The 12,651-nt window shown below is 44.7% G+C and overlaps 1 protein-coding gene across 2 annotated transcripts in view; it reads left to right on the top strand.

The window, feature by feature from the left end:
* The first annotated feature begins 11,092 nt into the window (after positions 1 to 11,092).
* The window catches only part of CHD7 (chromodomain helicase DNA binding protein 7), a 203,079-nt gene continuing 201,520 nt past the window's right edge, over positions 11,093 to 12,651 (top strand). For both annotated transcript variants that reach the window (XM_066625985.1, XM_066625986.1), the window contains exon 1: positions 11,093 to 11,171. The gene's annotated coding sequence lies outside the window, so the exon portion shown is untranslated. The remainder of the gene's footprint in view (positions 11,172 to 12,651) is intronic.

The raw sequence follows: 12,651 nt of genomic DNA, 5'->3' as shown, positions 1-12,651 counted from the left end.
AAAATCTATTCTCAAATTGATACTGTTGTCACAAGTGCACTTAAGTCTGCAGTCCTGTACACCCTTACTTGGGAGTAAACCCATTGAACACAAGGGAACTTATAAGTAAAATGTATAGAATTGTGCTATTAGCCAAGTGTTTCTTATAGCAGCATATATTACCTGGAAACATTCTCCACTGGAACATGATGCCTTCTGAGAGATTCCACCCACTTAGCTTCACTTCCTCCCTTCACTTGCCCAATGCCTTCACTTCTTGCTTCATACAGACCATTAAGGAAAAGTCTGGTGGTAGTCACCTTATGTTGCAAATTCTTGTCAATCCATCTCCATATTAACTGTATCCATACTCAGCTCACATGAATGCTTCTCTCAGTATCCTCTTTCCCCTCTAGAATTAGTTTGCATTGTATGAAAGAGGAAGAGGGACATAATTTGAATGATGTACTTACTTCTCATTATAATCAATATTAAAGAGTACTTAAAATTTATGCAGCCAAGTTCTAGCTTGGTAACAACTCAAAGAATTTTTAAAACATTGGGAACAAAATTCTCAGAAATCAATAGAGGCTTTCAGGCATTAGCTTTTGAGACTGAATTGTGGCTTGAGAATATTAGTCACATGCACACTTTTAAAAATCCATTTTGCCTGGCCCACAGGTGAACATATTTGGTTCCTGTTGTGTGTATGCAACATTGGGCAGAAATGGATAGAGGAAGAAATGAACACTATATCTATTTGGTTTATAAAACTATGTTTACGTTTCAGTTTTGACTGTTGAAAATGGTGTACTAGGTTTAATGCAACCTAATATCTATTTGTTGTATAAAGTATTTTCAGGTAAAATCTTTACTAAGGGCATGTAGGTTTTACCTTAAAATATCTTTATGTATTTATCATATTTAACATATGATATAAAATCATATTTAACAAAAATATGGCATTTAGTGATCATGTGGTGGTGTTGCCGCTTAAGCAAATTGTTTTCCAATATTATTCAATTCATCATTATCAAGTGTTTAATATATGGTTTATAAATGGTTTTAAAATGTAAAATCGGATATGATGGTGCCTCAGTTTGGTCTGAGTTTCTATGGCTGCAATCCTATACACTTATCTGAAAGTAGTGAACACAGTGAAACTTTTGATTAAGCATGTATAGGAGTGTGCTGTAAGTAATATGAAGGAAGATTTATAACGTACTCATTGAAGATTAAATGACACGTTTTGACGGTCATGCTTCTTAACAATTTTTATTTAGTACTATATTTTCTTTAGCCTTGTATTAGATTCTTAATTACTAAAAATCCAGGGTCTGGCTACAGTGAAAATGCAAAAGAGGTGGAGAGGTTTTGAGTTAAAGAGCAGTACTGTATTCTAAATACAGAAGAATTTCTGGAACTATTACTGTGACTAGTAGTCTTAACTGTACACTCCCTCAATTTCCTGTTTACCCTATGAGTTTTTGAAGTGTTCCTGAAGGAATACACCAATGGATATCATGCCTGATCATGTTTGTCCTGATAATGTTTCCAGGGACAATCCTGTGAATAGGATCTTTGCTTTCTTCTGAACTATCCTAGACATAGTTTTATCGCTAACCTATTCCAACATAACCTTTTTTAAAAACGTGCATTGTTGCATAATTGGTTTTAAAAGGTTTTGTGTATGTAGGAAATGTTAGATAAGAATTGGATTCCTAATTTAGTTTCCATTCAGTTACTTCTGTGCTTCCACTACTAATAAGGATCCCCATTTCTCCTATTTCTTCTCAAGGTATAAGCGTATGGAAAGTCTTCCACAACTTTGCATGCTTCTTTAAAGTGATTTTTCTGATGAATTCACTAATATTCAAATGTTTCACTGAAATCAAGATTTGTACTTGTTTCATGGTGTGCCAAGAAATTGAATGTCAGTAGATTATATAAATATATGTTTGCTCTTTGTTCTGATTGTAGGTTCCAAGGGTTACATGACTTCCATCCTATGGGAGTTCTAGCTGAGGGAAGAGACAACTAACATAAGAACAGCCCCACTGGATCAGGCCATAGGCCCATCTAGTCCAGCTTCCTGTATCTCACAGTGGCCCACTGTGAGATACAGGAAGTATCTCACAGTGCCCCAGGGAGCACACCAGATAACAAGAAACCTGCATCCTGGTGCCCTCCCTTGCATCTGGCATTCTGACATAACCCATTTCTAAAATCAGGAGGTTGCGCATACACGCGTGTAACTGAACTCAGTGTTTTCATTTTTAAAATGTGTGTTCACATACATGTGCATGCACACATACAAGGTTTAGTCGAGCATTTGCAAGAATAAAGATGAGTCATCAACAGCTAGTACATAATTTTCTCTGGGACTTAAATTGTTTTAAAGTCATGAACATTTATGACCAATTTCATTCCACATTTGTTTACAATTATGAAATGTGAATTTGAGAACATGGTGAAATACTTTATTTGTGTTTGACTGGGTGAAACCTGTTTTTGTTTTTTGCTTGAACAGCTTCATATTCTGTTGCCTTTTCAGGCAGTTAGAATACATCATTGACATGTCATGTAATACCTGAAAACCATGACAGTGTATAGATGTTATGCTCAGTTACTTGTCACTTAGTGCACAGACAGCTTCATTCTGAGATCAGCCTATAAATATTTGGAGTCCTGCAATATTTATGTTTTTGAGCACAACAAGGCCTTTGAGCGACAGATTTTGTTTCTTCCTCTAGACCAAATTACAATTTGCTAATGGTGGCCACAGTCTCATATAGAGTACATAAAGCCTTTTTTTTGAGAAGTTGATGCTATTTTTCCCATCTCTATGTGACCCCCTAATTTAGCAACCTGAGCAACATATTTCTTAACATGTATTTGCTCCTCATGGATTATGTTCTATTAGCTTCCTCTGTTCACATCAGTAAATTGAGTGCTGGAGCAGCTTAGTTCTTCTACCCCAAGAATCTCGTATTCAATGTATGTGGCCTGTTCTAGTACTGAACTAATTGTGACTCCCCAAAGGTTTCTGAAATGTGTCTTGTTGTTCCTGACCCATCTTCCTGACTTCAGATGTACAATTCTTTCTTTTCATTTAGGCTGGCATATATAGTTATTCACATATTAATCCATAATGTGTATATTTCTCTAAAAGTGCAATCCTATATGTACTTAGAGTAAGTTCCATTGAATTTAGCAGGGCCTACTTCTGAATAGACATGCCTAGGATTGTGCTGTACTATATATATGTACAGTCATAAACCAAAATATCAATAAATGTATAGAATAGGCCTAACGAACTTTGGCCAGAATGAACCTCTATTGCAGTGGTTCACACACATTTGGCACCGGGACAGAATGAGAATCTATCGGGGACCCACTGGGAGTGATGTCATGACTGGAAGTGACATCATCAAGCAGGAAAATTTTTAACTATCCTAGGTTGCAATCCTACCCACACTTATCCAGGAGTAAGTTTCCTTTACTATCATTGTTAAAAGAGTATGCATAGTAGTTTGTTAAAAGTACCGGTCTATAACATTTTCCCCCAATGCAGTCACATATCACGGTAGCATCAAATCTAATATATTAAAAATAAAATATTGAAATGAATGGGGACCCACCTCAAATTGTCTCATGACCCCTTACCCACACTGCTCTATTGAAAGGAAGTTGCTGATTAGTGATGTGCGTGTATGATCATTCTTGCAAAGCAATGTACAATAACTACACTTTTAAGGACAGGAAGTCTAATCCTGAGCTGCCTGTTCCACCAAGACTGCTGCAGTACCACAATGACTGCCATGTCATCCTGTGTGCAACAGGGCTGCCTCTGGCAGCTCTTCAGGGGGAAGGGGACTTTTGTTCTCTTCCCCTGGGTAAGGGAAGTAGCCCTACAATGGGGCTACTCAATTCTAGTTCAGCCCTTAGGCTGCTGCACAATCAAGAGCCTCTGTGTAGGGCCAGCAGCACAATACAGAGCTCAGGATCTGGTGGAGCAGAGCTCCACCAGAACCCTCCAGTCCTGCTCCCTCCCCCTGGAACGCCTCCGCCTTCTCCCCACCTTCCCCCTTGCCTCCACCTACCTCTATGTCATCTATGTCATCTATGTCATTCAGGCGACCATGGAGTGGGGGAGCACCAATGTTCCACTGGTGCTAAGGCCTTGCAAATGCGCTTTATGGCATGTTTGTGACAGTGCGCACCAGCGGTAAGCCCGCGCGCACTGTTTAGGATTGGGCCCTGTATTTCTCTCATATTTTTCTTAGCTGCGCACATTCTCTGTATGCTGTGAGTAGGGGCAGGAACTGTTTATTAGAATTAGGACTGGACTGAAGTGCATGGTTCAGTGCTATGAGTAGAATTGGGAGATTTATGATGAAAGAGCAGACTGCAGAATTCTTGCAAAACTACTGAGAACAGATGTTTGAAAATTGTGTTTGTGAACTAGAGGACATGAAGCATCTTGGGATGGAATATAGCAGAGGAGGTGGAGTTGGAGCGTACCTGGGAGGCATTCCCTGGATAGGCTAGCAATGAGGAGGTAAAAGTGGGGATTACAGTTTGGAGGTGAACCTACAGTGGAAGGGAAACACCCATGCTAAAACTACAACCAACTCGTTTTCAGGTGATATAACCTGAACAACTGGTTTCTATAGAAGGCTGTCCTACTAAACAGAAAGGTGCATCTGTGTTATGGGGGAGTGTTTGTTTACAATGCACCCACTGCAGTTTACATGATGCATATGTGCACACTAAGCATGAAGTGCATTTAAACCCTTTGATTTCAATGGGGTTAAAGTGTTCTTGGCTCCATATTGGATTGTGACCCAGATTTATATTCTGAAAAATACTTGATAGATATGTTTAGCACTTAAACAATTCAAGCATTGATTTCAGTTGTGGCTGGGCACAAATGTAATTGTCTAAATTCTGAGGTAACTTTGCCTTGAAATTAAGGCTGCAATCCTTTACAGACTTTGCTGGGGGTTAGCATCATTGAACTCAATGGAACTTCTATGTATGGAGGAAGGGCGGTATAAAAATGTAAAAAATAAAAATATGTACATATGATTCTGTTGCATGGATAACTAATCTTTTCTTTACTTACAACTTCTGTCAAAAACAAGGAGATCTAATCTATGTAAAATGATTTTTCAGCATTCTCCTTTGTTTATACGTAAAAGGGTGACCTGAGAATAATTGCAAAATGTGTTTCAGGATGTCAATAAACAGGTTACCATATTGTGTTTCAGGATGTCAATAAACAGGTTACCATATTGTGAGGCCAAAGGGAGAAACTCCAACAGCTGAATCCTAACCAACTTTCAAGCACTAATGCAGCTGTGCCAATGGTGCAGGCACTATGTTCTGTGAGGCAGTTATGGAGGCCTCCTCAAACTCCACATTTGTTCCCTCACCATTGGTGCTGGAAAGTTAGGATTGGACTGTGAATGTAGCTGCATCTACAGTTATTTTCTGAAATATACCTTATCTATCCACAGGAAAAATTATGCTATTATTAAGAATATTTATATTCCCTGTTTTAAATTTAAAAAATTCCCAAGGTGGTTTTCATAGCAAAATACATTTATGAAAAAGATAGTAGGTATTGTGGTCAGTTTTTTCCCCTTTTCTTTACTGGACATACTCTCATTTTGGGGTGGGGGAGGAGTTCCTTTTTTTCCTGCCCTTCCTCCAAAGACCTTGGGGGCAGAATACACTCACAACTCAGTAGTGTAGGTAATTAGAGTGAGGGAGTGATTGGTCAGAATACCAAGGTATTCTGCACATTCAAACAGGCTTGCTTAATAAATGAACACACTGTTATCTGGATTTGGAATACTGTATTTAAAAGCAAACCTCTTATTCTGGATTCTGTGTCATTTATATTAAGTGAGAATTGAAAGGTTTGGTCATCTTAAAACTGTAATGGTTGAGCATGCCTCATTTTGAAACTAAGTACCCAAACCGTCAATCTTTCCCTGCTATCCCCTGGAATATTAGGTTTAGATAATATGCAGTGAACCTCGCTCAGCTGTTTTTTGCTCATTCTTGTTTTGAGCCGTTGTAGATTTTAGTTTACACAAAATAGGGTTGCCAGGCATCAATTTCAAGAGCACAGCTGTACCTTTTAGGTTTCATGGTCCTCTGCCCTGTTACTCTGACAGTGTCTTTGCCCACCTTCAATTCTTACCTACTATGTGGGCAAAACTAAAGTTGTGCTTGCTATAGCCAATAAGAGAGAGAAGTGGGCAGAGTGGCCAATGGAGGAGTGAGGCTTGAGAGTGTCTGCAAGCTTGTTTTGTGACTTTAGATCTTTTAAACATTCAGGCACAGTTTCTGGGAGCAATATGTCTGGAGATTCTAGAACAGATTTTTCTTCTGTTTCAATTGCCTGAAACTTTCACTCACTGCAACCTTCAGGATTGCATTGGAATTTAAGGAATTGGCATCTCTTTTGAAAAAAGGAATTGTTTTTGGTTCTATATATTTCATTCACTGCAATTACCTCAACAATACTTGGGATGTTGCTGTTGGGGTAGTTGTATGAAGCATGATGTTCTAATAACTTTGTGATCTTATATCTGGTGTTTGGGGAGGGGTCTGCACTATGACTAAAGTGAAAATGCTATTCATTAAAGAGAGATCTGCTTTCTTCTCCTCTGTACTGGTAAAATTTGACTCTCCTGAAGATTCAAAGAGCACTCCACCAAGGTTCAGACTGTAAGATGAAATTCCTTGAAAGCCTCTGAATCATAGCAGGAGTTTTCTGATGATGGAAACTAGGTAGTTACAGTCTTTGGATATTATACTGACTCTTGAGACACGAGAGCTTTAGTATTGGTAAGGCCACACCTGGAGTATTGTGTCCAGTTCTGGTCGCCACATCTCAAAAAGGACATAGTGGAAATGGAAAAGGTGCAAAAAAGAGTGACTAAGATGTTTACTGGGCTGGGGCACCTTCCTTATGAGGAAAGGCTACGGCGTTTGGGCCTCTTTAGTTTAGAAAAGAGGCGCCTGAGGGGGGACATGATTGAGACAAAATTATGGAGGGGATGGACAGAGTGGATAGAGAGATGCTCTTTTCCCTCTCACATAACACTAGAACCAGGGGACATCCATGAAAGTTGAGTGTTGGGAGGGTTAGGACAGACAAAAGAAAATATTTCTTTACTCAACGTGTGGTTGGTCTGTGGAACTCCTTGCCGCAGGATGTGTTGATGGCATCTTGCTTGGATGCCTTTAAAAGGGGATTGGACAAGTTTCTGGAGGAAAAATCCATTATGGGTTACAAGCCTAGATGTGTATGTGCAACCTCCTGATTTAAGAAATGGGCTTTGTCAGAATGCCAATGCAAGGGAGGGCACCAGGATTCAGGTCTCTTGCTATCTGGTGTGCTCCCTGGGGCATTTGGTGGGCTGCTAGACAGGAAGCTGGACTAGATGGGCCTATGGCCTGATCCAGTGGGGCTGTTCTTATGTTCTTATTTGGAATATCTACACAGTATGTTCTCTGAGCTCTCATTTCACAGTATGTTCTCTGAGAGCTCTCAGCTCTCAGCATGAACAAAGAGCACCCCTTCAGCGCAGGAAGGCATAGGCCTTCAGGGTTATTTTTTTACCACATTTCTTGATGTGTTTTTTTTTATTTTTTAGCACATTTCTTGAGTACAACTTCCTGTTGTATTTTTGAATTATGAAGGAACAACGTGGTTTTATTATAAAGTCACAAATGTGCAAACCTAATTGATTCTTCATTATTTCTGATGATCAGTTCCCTGATGATCAGTATTTTCGTACTGAGGCTTCCAAAATATCTGAAGTCTAGATTGATGAGGCCTGGCTTTGTATATTTTATTTCTTTTCAAGTGAAATATTGAAATTAATGGGAAACCACCTGAAATTGACTCGCAACCCACCTAGTGGGTCCTGACCCACAGTTTGAGAAACACTGCTATAGGAAATAACTTTAGTTATATGTTATAGGAAACGATCCTCTATAGTTCCTATTACTCCACCTAATCTTTTCTATAAAACTCTTATAGCCCAGAATAGAAACTCAACCAACAGTGGTTCAACATAGAAGTTTCTGCAGTAGATTGTGTTTTGAGAAATTAACCATAGGATCCTAAATGCATATAAAACTCATTCTGAAACCAGTATTAGAAACTGGTAGTATATATATCTACCAGTATTAGGATAGTGAATCATGAAGCACGTTAGAAAGTCTCAGAATGTATACTGTATTCTGAACTACTCAGTGCAGATCAGCTATCACTTATACTTCCATACTTCCATTACTTTCCATTACTCATACTTCCATTACTTTTACAGTATGGGTGATTAATAGATGAAACCTTTTCCTTGTTCTTCCAAAGCATGCTTATAAAAGTAAGGTTGCAGTCCTAACCAGAGTATTTCCTGAGAGTAGGTCCCTGTTTGAACAAAACAGGATTTACTTCTGAGTAGACCTGATTAGGATTGTGCCCTCAGGCTCCTTATCAATATATTATTTGCAAATATGGAGCTAAGTAATATCATTCTGGGCAAATGAGTATGAAATATACAGCTGTGATCTTGGGTTTATATGCGGTCTGTTGGTAAACAATAACTTACAAAGGCTTTGCTACAATCAATTGTATATGATGCTCATGAATTTATATATTTATTAACTATAGTAGTGCTGAGTTAGTTACCCAAGTTATGTTAGTTACCCAAGTTAGTTACCCAAGATCATTTCTTTACATGGTGAGTGCTGTACTATCTTTTATGATGTGGGTAGATGTTTTGAATTCACACCTGCTTGCTGTTTGTGCCATGTGTGTCTTAAGAACTTCATTGAGTAAGGAGTTAAAGTTGATCAGGAAATAATGCTTTTTGGACAATGGTTATTACAACTAATACAGCACAATCCTATACATGTTTACTCAGAAGTAAGTCTCATTTTGTTCAGTGGTGCTTACTCGCAAGTAAGTGTGTTTAGAATTGTAACCCTATTGAGTATTTTCATATCCAGTTGGTCCAAGGTCCTTGAATTACATTAAGAGCAATAAAGTACACAAGGCCATACTATGCATTTTGGCACAATTTAGTATTTGCAAGATGGTGAAGCCAACAAGAATGATCAGTGTTTGAAGTAAGTGTTCTACTAAAATTGTACAAGCATCAAAAAATTCATTAATAATAGTACTGGAATTCAGCAGTGTTTTATTTTGCTAACTCATTAGTTAGTAAAATACAGCGTAAGAATATATAGTAATGTTCTTTAATTTTCTAATAGAATTCTAATAGAATTCTTTTTTTTTGGGGGGGGGGGAATGCAGACTAGAAGGAATGCTACTCGAAATTTCCAAAACTGACAAGTTAGTGAGAGTTTTGGTGATGGTGCTTCAAAAAGAAGAGGGCTGAGTAACAGCAACTGGCTTGAACATGTACTGTTGGTCAAATGAACAGTTGCTGCAGTTTAATGTATAGGACTGTCATGTGTCAATCTGGAATTCAAGTCTGTATCTTTAGAAGGCCAGAGGCACAATGTTTATGTTCTGTTCTGCTGCTTTGGAGCTTTTCCAGGTACAGGCATGATTTACCTATTCAAATTCCTTCTCCACAATGGAGAACCATGTTCAAGGAAGTTGTGGGAGAATATATTGGAGTCCTTTTTGGCACTGCTTTCTAAAGGAGAGTAGTTTTGCTGTGAGAAAGGGTTTGGCTCTTTTTTTCTTTTTCTTTTTATCTCAGTACTTCCTCTCATCCTGTGGAGGAAGCAGGAGTAGGGATCCTGTCACCCTTGAAGGGATTTTCATGTAGGGATCATCATGCCTGCTGTGCTGATGTTTGTGGCATGTCCTTGTACGGTTCTGGGTGGGGGATGGTTTCAGCTGGTGGCTGTTCCTTTTAGTTTGGATGATGCTAGACCTTGATGACAAGAGCAGGGTGAACTCCCCAGGCCCATTTTTGAGAAAAGGGGTGTGTGCGTGTACCTACACGTAGGTGCTAGGGAGGGGTGACCACTGACACCTTGTTGGCATAACTGCCAGTGGTTCCAAAGAGTCCCCAGCTTCATCTCTGTCATACACAAAGCAGTGCATAGTATACACTTGTTCGGAACATGGATTAGTGAGAGGGCGTGCAAGGCAGGCACATCCTCCCAGCAACGCGCTCTAGTCTGAGTGGGAAAGAACTTCCAGAGTCCCTTCTCTTGCAGGACTTACCAGAACTACGTTGCTGCTGCTGGAGAACTTTGCCGGCAGAAACGCCGGTGGCGGAGGAGGGGGGAGAAGCGCGCTGTGCCGGAGGCCACGGCATGTTCTTTGTGGCAGGTGGAAGCCCATTCCTGCCCAGCCCACAGGGGTACACCTTTGATCCCTGTTGCGTCTGTGCAACGTTGGGAGAAAAGGCTTGGAGCCCGACCCTGTGCATGTCTACTCAGAAGCAAGGCAGGGGGCCACTCCCAGGAAAGTGTGGAGAGGATTGTCGCCTCAGGCCAGGAGGGGCTTCTGTAAAGCCCGGCGCCCACCGCCTCGACACCTCCGTATGGATGGCTGCGCATTGAGCGCTCTCTGCCCCCTCCCCCTCCGCTGCACGTCGACGGGTCTCTGCTCTGTATCCCAGCGCCCTGTCAGCAGGCCGCCCCTCCCCCGCTCCATGTGGAGGCCGCACCTGACGGGCGGTGGGGGAGGGACGGGGAGGTTAGTGACCTGACCTCCCTCCCCTCCCCCTCTTGGAAGGACAGGATTCTTGCATAAATTATGCTGCGGAGGGTGGTGACGGCGCGCCGGGGGCGGGGCCTGCCGGCCGCGTGCGGGCGCGCGCTCCCTCCCTCCCTCCCTGCAGCTCGCCCACAGGAGGGAGGGTGGCGTGGTGGCGGCGCCGGGGACGCGCCTCGTGGCGGGCGGGCAGGCAGGGGGCGGTAGCAGCAGCAGCCGCGGCAGCCGCCTGGCTGCTGGTGTGTGGCTCGGCTTCGGAGCGCTCGGGAACTATCGGATTAAACTTGAATCGAGTGGAATTCCACACAAAGGAGCGGAGCGGACCGGCGGAGACCGCACCGGACCCTTCTCGCCGGCCCGGCCAGGGATTCCGCGCCGCTCCGGAGCCCACCGCCGGTGCGTGCCCCTGTGTGTCTGCGGGAGAGGCTTCTCGGCTCCCCGCACCGGAGGGCGCCGGTCCTGACCGGTGAGTGACCCGCGCCTCGCAGGCGGCAGCCTAGAGGGCAGTGGCGCGCCGGGCGCGGAGCTGCTGCGCGCTGGCTGTCCGGTCGGCCCGGCCCCGGCAGGTCCGCGGGGGGCGGGGAAGACGCGAGTCCGGGGTGTGTGGAGCCCCTGCCCGGCCCCGGGGCTTCCCCGTCCTTGTGCGTCCCCCTCGAGGATGGCGGGGGTGAGTGGGGGCGGGGGGAGGGGGCAGGCGACCCTCCCGGAGCCGGAGCGAGTCCGGCGGCTGCTCCTCTCCTGCGTCGCCTCCTTGCCGCTTCTCTCCTTCAGCGCAAGTTTGGAGGGGGATTCAAACGAGAGGAAAGTTGGGCGAAAGTCTTCGCGGGGGGAGGAGGAGGAAGCGGCGCCGGGCATGGGGCGCCGGGACGGGAGGCTGAGCGCGGCTCCGGGAGCCTCTCCCCTCCGCCCTGCTCCGGCCACGCCGAGCGCTCCCGGCCCTGGCAGCACAACAAGCGCTAACAAAGTGCGGGGCCGCCCCCGCCTCCTGCTCGCCTGACCCCGCTGGGGGTGGGGGTTGCTCCTGGCCGACCCACATGGAGCCGGTGGAGGTGGAGGGGGGAGAGCCGAGAGACCCTGGGGGGGGGAGAGAGGCACAGACCCTAAAGGGGTGGGGGGGAGAGAGACCCCAAGGAAATGGAGGAGGTGGTTGTGAAGGGGGGAGAGAAAGAGAGACCCGGTGGGGGTGGGGGGAGAGAGACCCTAAGGCGGTGCGGGGGAGAAAGAGAGACCCCAAGGAAATGGAGGTGGTGGGGAAGGGGGGAGAGAGACACGAGGTTGTGCCGGGGTTATTTGTCTCCTCGCCGGAGAGGCTGGCGGTGGGAGTCGCACGGGCAGGGGGTGTGTGTGGTGGGGGGCTCCCGACTGCCTCCCAACAGCCCGGGAAGAAAGCGGGGTCGGGGAGGGAAGAGAGACGCTCCCTGAGCGAGCTGAAGTGGCGGCAGCAGCATAATAGAGGCTGAACCCTGCGGACCGAGTCTGCTTCCCCTGCCGCCTCCCCCTCCCTGATTTCGCCTGCGCGCTTCTCCTCTTCCCTGCCCGGGAGCGGGTCGCTGCGAAGGGCTCCCTAGTGGCCGCAGCTCCCCCTCCCTTCCCGAAATCAAGGCCATTTTGAGGGTGAGCGGAAAAGGTGGTTTGAGGCCAGGCGGTCAGGGAGTGCTGCGTGTTGAGGCTGGATTCACAGAGGGAAATGGGGCTGGCCAGGCTTTGCTCTGCTCTTCCTCTGGGCTCTGTCTAGGTGGGTGCTGAAGGCGGTGCTGCTGGTGAAAGTGGGAAGCGGACCCTGGAGAGGTGGATGTTGGGGGGGGGGGGAGGTTGCTGGTGAGAAGGAGCAGCCATCATTAGATTGCATTCGTTTTCTCCCCTGATAGCGTTACATAAGGGGACACCCTTCCGCTCTGTGATGCACCCCCTCAGGCTGACGATGGGGCAGTTCCTGGGTGGGGGCA

The sequence above is a fragment of the Tiliqua scincoides genome, chromosome 4 (assembly GCF_035046505.1).
Source record: "Tiliqua scincoides isolate rTilSci1 chromosome 4, rTilSci1.hap2, whole genome shotgun sequence".
Lineage (NCBI taxonomy): Eukaryota > Metazoa > Chordata > Lepidosauria > Squamata > Scincidae > Tiliqua > Tiliqua scincoides.
Note: the sequence above shows the minus strand (reverse complement) of the source record. Positions and strands in the feature narration are given on the sequence as shown.